The sequence below is a fragment of the Rhipicephalus microplus genome, unplaced genomic scaffold (genome assembly GCF_043290135.1).
Source record: "Rhipicephalus microplus isolate Deutch F79 unplaced genomic scaffold, USDA_Rmic scaffold_120, whole genome shotgun sequence".
In the NCBI taxonomy this organism is placed as follows: Eukaryota; Metazoa; Arthropoda; class Arachnida; order Ixodida; family Ixodidae; genus Rhipicephalus; species Rhipicephalus microplus.
In genome coordinates, this window is record NW_027464692.1 from 575036 (window position 1) to 590346 (window position 15311).

Sequence of the window (15311 nt, forward strand, 5' to 3'; positions counted from 1 at the left end):
ACGTTGTGCTGAGTTTAAAGTGACATATCAACACTTCTCATTTATGCTTCACATATCATCGATTTTCACTGTACGTCGGATCTGCCAATTTTTTTTCTAGCTGCTTCCGCCTATTTCTTTTCCTGTCTTACTTTTTATTTTCTTTCTTTCTTTCTTTCGTTCTCTCTTTCTTTCTTTTTTTCTTTGTTACTTTCTTTATTTATTTTTGTCTTTCTTTCTCTATTTATTTCATTTCTCCTGTTCTCACGCCCATCAGAATTATTTCGTCCCACGCCAAATTATTCAGCGCCCGTGTTTCCGAAGTGAGGCAGAAGGTGAATGGAGAAGAGGGGAGAATCTTGCCGGTTTATGATGACAATGACGATAATTTTATTTCGTCAATTACCAGTGTGTTCATTTTTAACCAACTATTTCTAAACGTATTCATCTCGTAAAACACTTTTATCTCTATAGATGCCGTTCATTTCATGGCGGATCCCCTATGGTGGGTTGCGCCAAGACAGTTAGTTTTTTGTTAGAAGTTAATTTTTTCATTTCAGTTAGTACCCGACTATTCTCTTCAGTCGTCTTAACATGTCCGCCACTGAAGAAGAAATTATAAAATCCGTGAGCGAATAACGAATTTTATTTGAAAATTCTGCGATATATTTTCTTCAATTACCCCATGCGTAGTCACCATGGCAACGTGCACTTCCCACAGGTTTTGTTTAAAAAGGAGATAGACATAGTGCCACAAAGTTTTCGTTGCACAGGTCGATTAAAACTACGGCAGCAGCCATTAGATTTCCCAACGTTGGCATCGTACGAGATATTAAGGCTAATTTACTTTTTCTTTATTTTGGCCTGAATGACGGCCTCCAGTGCAATATTAGCTCGGGCTTATGCATTTTGTATCGATAACATGGTGACGCTGCTACGAAGCTTTCACTTCCTCGCTCTTAACAGTATGCCTAATTAAAACCTTCGAAGTTTCTTCGAACGATCTGCTGCATAGTTAATGATCCCCTCACTGACACTGCATTGAATATGAATTCTGTACCGGTCATTTAAACCTCGTACTTTTTTTATAAACCTTGCCACAGTGTCTCCAAAGCCGCTCTAAAACGAGGTTGGTTTCGAAGAATTTCTGCGATGCATGCAGCTTACTTGCCTGTCTTTACTCATGCACGTAGGCTGCAGCGTTCTCACATTGAAGACCACAGTGGCGTTTTCTCGTCAATCTTAATTTAATTGAGGGCTGTGGGTCGGTCGAGAAGTTATTCATTTATAAGGTGCGTACAGCACACATCTGCTACGGAATAGAGACAAGCTGAAAAGAACCCAGTGGCGTCGTTCTTTGTCTGTGCATAAGCTTTTTCCTAATTAGGTGCGTTCTGTAAACACCTTCTAAATAAATTTTTACACAAAACACTTGTATAGTGATGTCTGTTGCCACTCCTCATTGCTCCCACTTCACAACATACAGTCATCATGTTAACCGATTTGAGCAATATCGGTGTGCTCACGGTGAGATTGGAAGAACGGCGGATTGCCATAGCTTTATATTAAAGCGCCCCTTTCAGTCGTTTATTAAGAAGACAGAGCCAGGGACAACGGTTCCGCCTTCGACACAATCTGAGTTTGCTCTGTGGGACGACAGTTTGCACCAAGGAAAGAAAACCCTTTAGCATAACCATCGCATTGATTGAAGTATAAGCAGACAGCGAATACCTCACGCTTCGGTTCTTTACGTTAATGAAAACTTTCAATTTCTTTAAAAAAGCAACGACACGCTCTTGGTTTTCTTGTATGGCACATCACGGCTGTATAGTGAATGGCTTAATGCGACAGATGTATAACGCCAAGGCCTCATCACGCTATAAAGCTGCTTCTTGTCAAGAGTGATGCTAAACTGTTTTGAGGGGAAGCTATTTGTGTTCACGACGCTTATATTATTATGATTATTATTATTATTATTATTATTATTATTATTATTATTATTATTATTATTATTATTATTATTATTATTATTATTAACAAGGGAATAAAATAGGAGACATGAGAGAAGCCGGGATGTTTGCCTTTTTAGAGTATCCGGTAAATGCAGTGCATATATTAAGCATTACCCTGCCGAATGAATACGCAAAAACGTTTTACTACTTGAATAATATGGAGGCATGTGGTTAAATCATGCAAATATATTTTAATTACGTTATTTGTAAGAACACTGTATAACAAAGCGTTAGTATGCATGACACTGACCAAAGTTGTTCGAACAACACGAACCCTACAATATTTTTTTCGCATAACACCAATGCCGATCACTTATGCTTGCTACTGTTGGCAAATCATGCGAAGCAAAAGTATTCAATCGTAATCAGTGAATTGTATTGGCCACTAATTCAAGTCTTATCTATCGCTGAGTCACCACCATATTTAATAGGATCATTCTTTAAGGCCATGTAAAAATACTGTCCCCGTCTGTACGCTTTAAGATTTTCTTACATCTGCACGTGCGTATGGCCCACTTATTTAAAGAACACTGCTGCGCCAGAATGAGAATTGAACAACTGAAACATTGAACAAATGAAACAATGAAAAAATGTGGTATCCAGCAGAGCGCCGTAGTTGGTCAAGTTGATAATGCGCATGTGCGCGAAACAAGTAATAGAAGGCACGTGACGCAACCGGCCTGTGGGCTTATCGGGACCGGACACGCAATGACGAACATGCGGCCATAAACGTCGCACACCCCTGAAAACCTTTCTGCACGAATCCACGACAACACAACAATAATACTGAATACCAGTACTACCAAAAAGAAAAGTAAATAAAGACAGACACTGTTGATGAACCCGACCCATGGGGGTTTCACCGGGTTTTCTCGCTGAGATTAAAAAACTATGCATTGACATTTTCTATCTTGACAATCACTTCCACATCGAAGGGGTGGAGACTTACCGGTCAAAACGTTCCAAACATTCAAAACGTTTACCTGACATCGCGTAAGTGAAGGCATAACTCAAGGCGAACAGCCTCAATTAATTTGCGTTGTAGTATAGTCCACTCTACATCATTGAGAAGTGGTTGTCATGCGTAATTTTCTAGAATAGTCTTCGTTTCAAGTATGGAGTTTTTCCGGCGTCAATTGCGGTCTCAGTAAATTTTTGTTATGTTACTGCTAGCAGATTCGTCATTGTGTGACAGCTGTATACAAAACGCGCAAGATCTTATCTCTTCTGTTCATCGTTTTGTTTCGTTACCCACACCATATATTCTTGTCTCTCGAGGTTACACATTTTATTTTTATTTTATTTTTTACTGTAAGCTACGTCGTCTTCAGTCTAAGTTGAACCCTCGTCGTAAGCCTCCGAGATTCTGCCTCATAAAGTCAATACCGGTAACATGCAGTTCTTCAACACCTTTTTTTTTTCGGGGAATAGTTGAGATCCTTACGTTAGCGCAAGACCAGTCGTATTTCTCAATTTCTTTCATATTGGTTCCGGAATGTAAATACCGGCTCAAAGGGGCTGCAAGCCACTCCAAGATATGGGAACGGTGAAGAAAAATAAAGAGTCTTCGTTCGAGTACTTCTCATCCAAAAATAACAAAAGCGTTGGCTTGAAAAGCTGAACAAAAATTCTCGGGCATAATTCGCATCAGTGGTGACTCTTCTTTCGCCGAATTCCCATCGCAACCAGACATACCAAACGCGTCACTCCTTACTCAAGTCTTCCCTTCTTGGTTCTTTTTTTTTTCGGCGATAGTACAGTTAGCCCCAGTCCTACCAAACCAAGAGTCTCAGACTGAATATGGCGTCTATGTGGGACTAAAATGGGGAGGGGGGGTGGTACGAATGGTGAGAAGGAGGGGGGTGGTCCGGCCCTTCATGAAGAGCGTTCAGACGATCCCTTGACTCGTCTGGGGGAACTCGCTGAGTCAACACAGGGGACATATCGCAAGACCTGAGGGCTCATTCAAAGCTTCTCGCCCGTTGCTCGAGACGCAGTATTTCACGCGTCTGCTTCACGCGACCATTCCTAGAGCAGAAATAAACTATGGTGAGGTAAGTGACTCGACCAATAAAGAAGCCGAGCACTCCCAGTATCGGCAATTTCGAAGCTCTAGTTACATGCATTGCCTACATCGCGAACCCAACTGCGTCGTTCGTTTAGTACACTGTTATGCTCGATAGCATTACTGGATGCTTCTCACCTATAGCATTGTGGTATATTCTCGTTTGAGATATGCTGGCATTTCTCTCTTGCTGCATCATCTTTTGGACCCCAGCTCGCTTTGAACACTATGCTGAAACGAGTACTTTACTCTAGTCAGAGCCTTTCAAATGGCGGCTACTCGAGATCGGGGCCAACTTGACACACTTATGAGAGAAGCACCAAAAACACCGTGTCACGGGGAACGATGCCGATCGGGAAGCGTTGAAGTGTCGCCGCATCTTGTTTGTGCACAATTACAAGTTGGTCAGCTCAGCTTGTCTCTTGCCCTGAGAGCTAAAATAAACTGGAGCACGAATATCCTCTTAGCTGACTGGGAGATTAGAAAACATTGATTTCCAGATGTGTGCGCGCACGCGGTGGGAATCGGTAATCGCTGAGCGGGTGTTCATTGCGCTCAGAAGTGTGAAGTTTTGGTTATGATTCGGCTTGCAGAAACGTTAAGGCAACTATAGGTGCCCACAGACGAAAACCAATATGCAATAACTCTTTGAAAGGTCGACCTATCTTAAAAAAAAAAGCCTTGGCGAAGTGGTATTAGAGGGATAGCCGCTGGCGTCACGTTGTGCTGTTTTTGGGTATAGCTGTATTCTGTAAAAATATACTCACTCTAGGAAGAAGATGACCCCATTGCGCGGTACCATTGTTTCACGCTTGAACGTGGTCAGCCTGTAACTTTGTGCTGTCCGCCAAAGAGTTATACTGAGGAGTTCAACCCACCCCGGTAGACGCCACAAAACATTTTGGACCCACCGTTCCAGCCAGGAAATATGTAAGCTGTGTGGAGCTTTGGCAGCGTTGCACATTGCCCATACTGCCATATATGTGGTAAGCCCCAGTAAACGAAAGCTAAATTATGTGTAGTATAGGCTCAAGGGGGGATAAAAAAACATCAATGGACTAGTTTTGCTTACATATCTATCTATCTATCTATCTATCTATCTATCTATCTATCTATCTATCTATATATCTTTCTATCTATCCATCCTTTCAAAGGCACTGCACCACGACAACAAGGGAGTCGGTCATTCAATGACAAACAGCCCCCTTGATGACAGTGGGTTATCGGCGGTAGCGTATGCCCCCAAATGATGCGAAGGAACGGCTAGCGCAACACGGGTATGTTTTTCGTATCGACCGAATGGGGCCAACGCCGCAAGCTGCCGCGCCCACTCGCCTGTGGCTGCTTTTCCTGTGTTCATCATGAGTTTGTTTATTTGTGTGCGTGAACATATATATCACCGTGAAAAGAAGGCAAAGACCATCTCCAAATCATATTATCAGGTCTTGCGCGTGTATACATACTAGCTCTCGTATCTGAGAAGTCATAAATCCACTTGACCCTACGTCATGAGTGCGAGTAGTCTGTCAAGGGGCGACTTGTGCTATATGGCTTGCTCTTACATTTGTGAAACTTACATCGTGTTAATTTAGTGGTGAGTCAGTAAACCTAAATATATCAACGTGTACTCTATATAAAGCGCTTCACGCCATACTCGTTTTTATAGAGCTACACATAGAGAGCGCTTTGCATGCTCAAAACATCACTATGTTGAATTCTCTATCTCTCCGTGTATGTATGTATGTATGTATGTATGTATGTATGTATGTATGTATGTATGTATGTATGTATGTATGTATGTATGTATGTATGTATGTATTTACGTGTGTGTGTGTGTGCGTGTGCGTGCGTGCTAGCGTGTGCGTGCGTGTGTGCGCGTGCGCGCGCGTGTGTGTGTGTGTGTGTGTGTGTGTGTGTGCGCGCGCGCGCGCGTGTGTGTGTGTGTGTGTGTGTGTGCGTGCGCGCGCGTGTGTGTGTGTGTGTGTGTGTGTGTGTGTGTGTGTGTGTGTGTGTGTGTGTGTGTGTGTGTGTGTGTGTGTGTGTGTGTGTGTGTGTGTGTGTGTGTGTGCACACCTTGATGACCGCCCGCAGAGAAAATATGTCTTACGTCGCCGCTGGGTACATCATCCAAAGGAGCACGCTTACCGTAATCCATCCCCATGCAACCGTAAGTTGAGCGCCGGCTGAACACGATAAAGAAATTAAGACTTGTATAAGGAGGAGGCGATGGTTCGGGTTAATAGTTGTATATAATGCATATCTTACCGTAGCGTAAGTTTAGTCGAGACAAGACAAAATAACTGGCAGGAATTTTAACAAAAATGAATTGAACGAGTTGAATAAATAACGGTTTTCATAGAACAGCTGTGATCACCGCGGCACCTGTCGGAGCAGACCTGAACCACGAGCTTTTTATCCGCGAAGTCTCTGCGATGAGCTTCTTAAGCGTGACAGCTCACTGCCGAAGCTGCTTGCAGATTGCCCCGCTGATGTTAGTGCACCTCAACTCGTCGAGTACGCTAAAATTATTGAAAACATGTTCATTGAAAGAGCGAGCTCTTTTCTGGTAGATCACTTTTTCTGAATCTTGAAGACGGCTGAAGAGTTAAGAAAGAGAAATTGACAACAACCCGTTCGTATTACGAAGCCACAAGTGGGTTAATATCACGCTGTGAACGGGACGACTGGGTTCCCAAGTTTTTTAAAAACAATTGTCTTTCTTAGGAACCTTAGACGCAAATATTTTGCTCTGTTTGTCTGTCTGTACATTTGTTTGGTTGTCCGCCCTTAACGGTACCCCATACGATACCAGACGATGCCCCAAATGGTGGAGCCGATCCGCAGCGCCCACCAGTATTTCTCAAGCTTTAGCGTTCATCTTTGTGCAATTGTCAATTCGAAAGCAATTATTGTGCATATTCGAGGCACCACAACAACACGGCAATATTCTGTTGTGGGCCTTCATACTAGAAAAGGCATACATAGGTAATTCTGAGGGCTGTAGCGCTTATTACGCTGCGCTGATAATGCAACGCTTGCACAAAAAGGCAAGCGTTTTCAACGCTTTACTAAGATGACACGGTGGCGGCATCTACCCTCACGCCTTGCGTTCTACCCCTTATCGCTTCCAAGACGGGCGCGCACGCCACGGGCTTTGTTTTCCAAGATAACGACCAGATAGCGCTCAGGTCTCACGTTTGACGTGAATCGATCGATGCACTCGCTAGCCTCCGCTGCACGCTCGAGGCACTCTAACGCAGCGCCTCCAAAATACCATTTATCGATTTTCTTACGCACAACATCAAATACACGTTTTTTTTTTCTTTACTCTCCAGACGCAAGCCTATCGTCTTTCGACGACATTTGCAGTGTAACATGCAGATGTGGGGCCAATTTTTTATATAATGTTTTCTTGTGGGCGTGGAGTATCAAGATGGCCCATACAACTATACAGAACAATCTTTCATTCTATTGCATTAACAGAAGTGAACCAAAAGTTCTCCAAATGCTAGGAACTATAGCTCCTATAAAGACACTTAGACGGAATAATAAGGTTGCCTAAACTTAGTTTCAACGAGGAGCTGCTCACTAAAAGCTCCACTTGGAGTTCCCTGATTTGACTTTGAAAATTGTACAATGAAGCGAATGTAGATGTCTGCTACCACTCGTAACACCGGCAATAAACCAAGTTAACTTCAAGCAAAAATTGAAAACAAAAATATGTCTGATAGAGAAATCTTTGGCAGAAAACCATAATGACAAAAGTACTTTTTTCAAAGAACGCACTCCATCCAACTTGACAGAGACAATCTACACGCGAAGCTGGGCAGATTTTCAAAGGTAAAATATAAGTCATCATAATTTTTATGAATAATAGCCTTCCGCATTGATTTAATCAAGGACGAAGACGCTGTCGGTGACAAAGACATATATAACTGTTCGGTGTCACGAAATGTTTCCTGTCTAGCTTCTGCGACACTTAAAAAATCGCGCTAATGTGTCCAGCGGACACTGTACAGGGCATGAAATTTGCGATACACCGTTTTGTTGCCAAGAGTAATTAGCTGGATTCGAAAGTTGCTCTTAGCTTAATGAGAAGGGTGATTTCGTACACTGTCGAATAAGAAAATACACAGGTACTACTACCGGAAGGAATAATGGAATGGCCCCGGTGTTCTGCAATCCTCTTCTTGCAATTTGCTCACCTTTGTAAGAGAACTAAATGTCCTGCATTGGTGATTCTCAAATGAAGTTTTCATTTATTTTTTTCATTCAGCTCTGCGTTATTTTCTCTTTGTTTTCTTATTTTGCTCGGTTTTTTTCGCTCTCTTGAAGCAGAAAATTGTTTTAATTACTTTAACATTCCTTCCAGCAATTAGGTCACATTACCATTTCCTTGATCCAATGTCGCCCTTTGAAAGCAGCGTCAGGTAATGTCTTCCGCGTAATTACCAATGGCTGATTATGGTGTGTACCCACGCAAATTATTCGAGAAGACCTTCTGTGCATTAGGGGTCTAAGGTATAGCGTTTTTTAAAAGAATTAATACATGTTGGACGAGTGGTGGGTACGCCGTCAAACACACACACACACACACACACACACCACACACGCTGTATATATATATATATATATATATATATATATATATATATATATATATATATATATATATATATATATATATATATACATTAGCGGGATATATATATATATATATATATATATATATATATATATATATATATATATATCCCGCCAATGTTTTTCTCTTTTAAGTTTCTAGTGTAGTGGTCTGAGTACTGTACCGCGGAGACTAGTAATACCCATTCGCTTAGTCATTGGTAACGCTGTTCCGTGGAATGTGCGTCTGAAGTGCAACATTATTCTTTGACTAGTTTATGTTGTTCTGGGCAATTCGAGTAAGCGAATGTTCTGTGTCATAAAAGGGTTCACTTTGAAGACACTGACTGAGGGTGCGTAAATATGTAGGGCAGCACGGCATGCCTTTAGAGGCTTCAGGATGCCATAATATAAGATATACAACAGGGCTGTATACTACACATAACTATAGCGCGTCGGCGCGTGCTATAACTTAAACTGTGATATATATATATATATATATATATATATATATATATATATATATATATATATATATATATATATATATATATATATATATTCCTCATTGCGGAATACGCCTACAAAGAAACACTTGAATTGCCAACTGTCTGGGGGCGATTTCTACTTTGCCATTCACGGGAATAGCCATACAATATGGCGGTGGTAGCGAGGGTGTTACCACAGGTTGGTTTGTTCTGGCATACCTGGCCATTAGTCATTAGTAATATGCGCGGCGCTTGCGAAACTTCAGTAAATGTGTGTTCCGAAAGCTACAGACCCGATTTCCCACGCTTTTCGCTTGTCTTAAGGGTCGAAGATTCACCAAGCGCGTCTACTAGAACATTTAAACTAACACTGCTTTCTATCACCCTTAGTTCGGAACAATTCAGGCATGAGAACTTGACTCGGTAAGCAAGCCCACAATTTTAATAAAGCTTTTTAAAGCTATTAGGCGTCTAAATCAAACTAGGCCCTCACAGAAGCTGACAGTACTAATTGCCATCAATGATCTCCATAGAGACAGCAAAGTAGCAAAGTGTTTGTCTGCGAGTATTTGACATTCAGATTCATGTTGCGCATTTAAAAAGCCGCTATTTCTATAAATGTAAAAAAACACACAAGATGGCCGAAGAGAGTGGATAATACAAGTCTATTTATTTATTTATTTATTTATTTATTTATTTATTTATTTATTATTTTCTGTCTTTATTTATTCAAAGATATCTTAGACTGCAGGCCCGAGGGCATTCAGTAGGGGGCCTACAGTGAAATCAGACGTAAACTCATAAAGAACAACGCTTCAGTGCACGTTAGTGATAATGACAAATACTTCGTAAGAAAATTAGCAATACATTGGTCATCGTAATCCAACAGTTCGCAAGGAGCTGATTGCAGCACGTTAATCGAAAGAACGCAAAACATTTCAGAATATAAGAGATTGAAAGTTAAACGACCAAGGCAACAAACTTGCAACGCTGTATTGAAAAAAAAAATGTGTCTCAAGTTTGTGTCAAAGCATGTTAAGGGTTACTATTGGAGGCAATGTCATCGGGAAGATCAATCCACGCGCGGACATCTTGCGGTCGAAGCTGGGATCATTTTGAAACCCACGTGATGGTGAAGGGTGGATGTTCATCTTCTAACGATGATGTTTTGTCACTGTAGGCGTACTTATGAAATATACGTAACAGGGACCCTTGACGAGGAACATATAATGGTTGTAGTGATTAATAGGCTTTCTGAGTAACACTTGATTGATTGAAGTAGATTCTGGAAATGTAACGGGTGCCTCTGTTCCGAATTGTTTCAAGTATATTTGATCATGAGTGGACGGGGAAGAAGTGTCGATAAATGTCCAGAAAAGTAAAGGAATGTCGTTTTTGGGGTTGGATATTCTAGTCTGGAAAAGGGCAGGAATACATAATTTGTGGTAGACAGACGCAACGAAGCTCCACGACCAATCGCAGCTTTGAAGCCTGATATATCGATTGATTTATTGATTGATTGGCTTATGGAGATTTTTTCACAGTTTTTTTGCAACCAATGACCCCAACGCTAAACGCGATGGGCCATGTATACTACAGAAGTACTCCAACGTCTGCGTACTTCCTATAAACACGACTTACGAGTCGGTTATAAATTGACTGACTGTAATAGAAGCCACAAAAAGAGCAGAAACTGACACCTCTAGTATCCCTTTTCCTTGCCTCATTGAGAAGTAGTCAGAAAGGCCCGAATATTCGGGTATTTTAGTACATATATGTAAAGGGCGGTGCATGAGCTTGACCACTGCACTGTCATGGTGACATCCCTCGCCTGCTGAATAAATAGTGATGCCTCGCACACATCGGTAAGCTCTTTCTGTTCCTTCAGTGCGTCGACATGCCATATTCTGCGGTGTCGTGTGGTACAAAGTGTTTATCCTCATGGTTATTTCTTTCAGCCGCTTCGTGCCGATAGCTGCAGTGGCACGTGTAGCTTTCTCTATGCCGCCCAGATCCAAGTTCTCAACACACGTTGTGAACTCTTGAGCTAGCATGACATTTTTTTGTAGTTAAAAAGCGGCTGATCTCAGGTGGGGAGATGACAGGCACGCAGCCATGCAATACGTCAGCAAGACTCAGGTCTAAGACCTTGTCCCATCCACTCAGGGTTAATCAAATATGGAGGGTGATTATTTTAGACCTTAATTATTTCATTGAGTTGTGGTTTTGTTCCGAAGTTCGAAATTTATATGTGGCTCCAGGCTTAACATTCAGTAAGGATTGCAATTTTATGGTCTGGTCTCTTTGTTGATGTGCAACAAAAATATAAGCTGCAATTTATAAGAAATAACGAAAGACACATAATGCTACACAAGGAGGGATGACGTACCTATAAATATGATTATCATGTGGCACGCTGATCATGACAGGTAAATGTTTGTATAAACTATAGAGGTCTGTAATCACTGACCCAACACCATATAAAAGACCACCCTAAACGTCAAATTGTTTTGACTCTCAAACTGTGTCCAATTTCGTGGAATTTTGCGGTTTTCAGTAAAGTTTTATAGCATTGAAAAAAAATGGACAGGCGGTTGAGCTTTGGTATTTTTTTTTCATTCTTTTACCCCAAACCGCATTAAAGTAGGATCGTTTGCAACAAAATTACACCCTAATGAAACGTCAGTTCTTAATGAATAGCTTCTTTCTGTATTTTTATTTGGAAGGAAACAAGTATCGGCTTTTCTGCATAAGAGAAGACATTTTTGCTGGAAGACAATTTAACAAAATTTGAAATGTCCCTCATCCGAGCTACGGGTGCTCCTCAAAATGTTTTGTTATGTGAGGCTTTGTCTCTTCGCTTCTGACGTGCTGAAATTAGCGTCAGGGTTCAGTATTGCCAGGATGTGTTTACAAGCGTCTCATCGGGAGAGCGCATTTTTCCTTGCTTTTCGAGGACCGCAACATTGTTTTGAGTCACTTGTTTTCATCATTGACCACTGACCTACATATGCTCCCCATACACCCCAAGTGAAGAACCCCAAATATAGAATCCCACCGCTCTATAGAGCCCATGGATTAAGTCTTGGCCTTCGGCGCTAACACTGAGTGTGTTGTTCGTATAGAGCAGTGGCGTTTACTGAACGCAAGCTGTCACCCTTGCCACATTCCTTCTTAATATTTGCATTTAATATACGCCAACGCGGTTATGATAAGAGCCGTGAGAGCATTACAACGAACCGACAGACCATATGCCACTACGCAGCTAACCGTGGACGCAAGCAGAATTTTTATTCGGGGGTTGGGGGGTTGGAGGGGGGGGGGGGGCTTTTTGATTTAAGAGGAGGGATTGCTCTTTTAAATGGTCGTCATTTTTCACTGTGAACGCTATGGCGAAAAAAATGCATGCGTTGGGGACGGGGCGAACGGGCCCGGTGGGCCAGCGTCTACCTGCGCCACTGATAGGTGACGTATATCACTGTATAGTGTAACTTGATTCTGTGAACACCACCCATTCCGCAAAGTTGTTACGTTCCTTTGTGTCACCCTATGGGCTGCCCGTCACGTAGGTCTAGTGGCTATGGTGCTCAACGGCTGATCCTAAAGACGCGAGATCGAATCCCGGCTGCATTTTTAGTCGAGGCCGTAGTGCTTTGATACCGTGTACTTGGATTTAGGCGCATGTTAAGGAAACGCGGGTAATGGAAATTTTCGGAGCCCTCCACTACATTTCTTGTAATCGCATTGTGTGGTTTTGTTACGTTAATTATTTCAAGACCGAACGGGGGAAAAATCTTTGCCTATATATTCAAAAAGATTTATACACTCAATTTACTGAGCTTCTTATTTTTATGAATAACACGGTACGAATCTTTCAAATCTGTGGCATTTCTTGATTACACTAATCGCGAAGAAAAAGATAATTCAAAGGTGGCTTCACCACATGTCAATAGAATGAGAACTGGTAATCAAATTAAAGCCAGGGCATAAAAGTCTTAAAGTGAAGGGGTGCGGCCACCTAGCATCCAGAAACACCACTATAATGGTACACTTCACTTCGACTACTCTTCAATGGTTTCGCACAAAAGCCAACAAGTGAGAGCACATTCTATATAGTCAAATAATTGTTTAAATCGATCAATCATTTCATCAATCAATCAATACTTTGTGCTGGACCAAGTAGATTACGGTATTAGTCATCAATGGTCATATTGTAAGAAAATTTTATGACGAGCAGAATCATCAATGTTCGTGAAGGGATCGTAAAACTATAACAATTCATAAGGTATTTCTGTTGGCTCGGTGGGCTGTCGGCGTGTTAGTGGCTTAGCCCTTACAAGGAAAGCTACAGAAATATTGTTGCTTCTCTTCATTCAATAGAACTTTCTCCTGGGGAAATTGCTTTCATACTGTTTGGTTCATACTCTTTGAAAGAGTGTGAACTCAAAGAGTACATACTTTTTGAGTTCACACTTTCGTCAATATATCTTCTGTGGAATATAAAAGTGTTTTGAAAGCTTTACAATATCATCTATGCACCCCGATTTCATCGTGAATATTACGTACATGCAAGAACGTGGATTCCTTTGACAAGTTTTGAAACAATAAAGTACAAATAGAGGGAGTGTCAAAGTGTATTTAACGATGACACTTGCTAACAAAGCCAACTTGGCTTCATCATCGAAGTTGTTCACAAGAAGAGCGAAGCTCTCCGTCTCCAGCATTTGGAAAATTTTTGGCATCTCCAATTACCGCCTCCATTATATTCCAGCCATAAGCATACTGCTATAATGAAGCATGTTTAAATAATGACCACGCAAGACAAAGTAGCCACGCATGCATCTCGGTTACTTCCGTTCACTTCTCCGATAACAGTGTTATTTATAGCCGATAAGAAATGTAGGGGCAGCATGAAACTCGCCCTAACGTTCCCGCTTTAATACTAAAATATGAAACTGGCTGCTGCACGTGTGCTTTATCCCCCCCCCCAACTTAGAGAGGTCACAACACTAGTTCTCTAATATCTCTAGGAGTAATGAGGAACCGTTAAAGGCAGGGAAGGTAACCAGGGCTGAGCTCGGTCGGCTACCATGCATTAGTAGTGTAACAACGAGTAGAGGAAGCGTTAGAGGAGGAGCAAAAGGTGATTGGGTCCTTGTGGCTGCCAACGTAGCAGCTCTACGCATGACGTCCCAAAACTGTGAATCAGTCTGGCATAATTTAAATATCACAGAGGCGATTTCCTTGCCTTTCGGAACTGTGACGAGCAGATTCATGGTCCCAAAATTTTGTTCATGGCGAAAGTGTTTGCGTAGAACTGCGCTAAATCACTAGCAGGATTACATTGCCGACTAAATTTGAGTCTCAGCCACGCCCTCTCTTGCGGAAAGTAAGTGGCTCGGCGCAACTAGCATGCTGCGCGAATCACACCATCTCTCGTTTACGTCGCAAATGTGTCTAATGATAATAGCACGTCGTTGAATATTGACGACGGCTGCACAATAAATCCCTTTGGGAGAGAGGGGGGATGTCATCGAAACGCGCAGCGGTAAAGGTATAAGTGCAGTGCGGTGTGTGAGGATTGTTAATGGATGGTGATGTGTCTTTATTCGAACACCACATCCCGCAGTTTTAAATGTGACAGCTTGAAAAAAGTTCGTTATATTTCGCCCGCGCCACGGAACAGCCAATAACTGATAATGAGCTTCTATTTTAGAAATATTGAGGTCAAACCACTGGCTGACCGGTTACATCTGTAGGCAACGAAACAGTATTACAGTAATATCTAACGCACAGAACTCTGTAAAGTAAACAAACTGTTGGATGTTGCCAGGAAAACATATGGTTTAATAAAAAACTGTGGACAATCTCCCCCAATCAGAACACTGATGGGGTGCCAAGCAGTAGCGGTGCGCACGGCGTCGAGCCGGTTGTCGACGCGGGTGCTGAAAGAAATTTTTGAAGCGAAACCTGGTGTAGCGTTTGCTAGAGTAAGCGTTTGCCTGAAACGCAAGGACACGGGAGGTGGGATGCGTTCCTGACGCTTGCGCTCTGCTTTCTTGACTTGCGTCTCGTCGGTGTTACCCGCGCGCAGTCGGTATTTTTCGAACGCGATCAGTGTTCTGACTCGCACCTTCTCAGTGT

At 42.0% G+C, this 15311-nt stretch overlaps 1 protein-coding gene across 1 annotated transcript in view; it reads right to left on the reverse strand.

Annotated features, from left to right (window-relative positions):
• The window catches only part of LOC119171920 (uncharacterized), an 82189-nt gene that overhangs the window by 52137 nt on the left and 14741 nt on the right, over positions 1-15311 (reverse strand). The window lies entirely within an intron of this gene.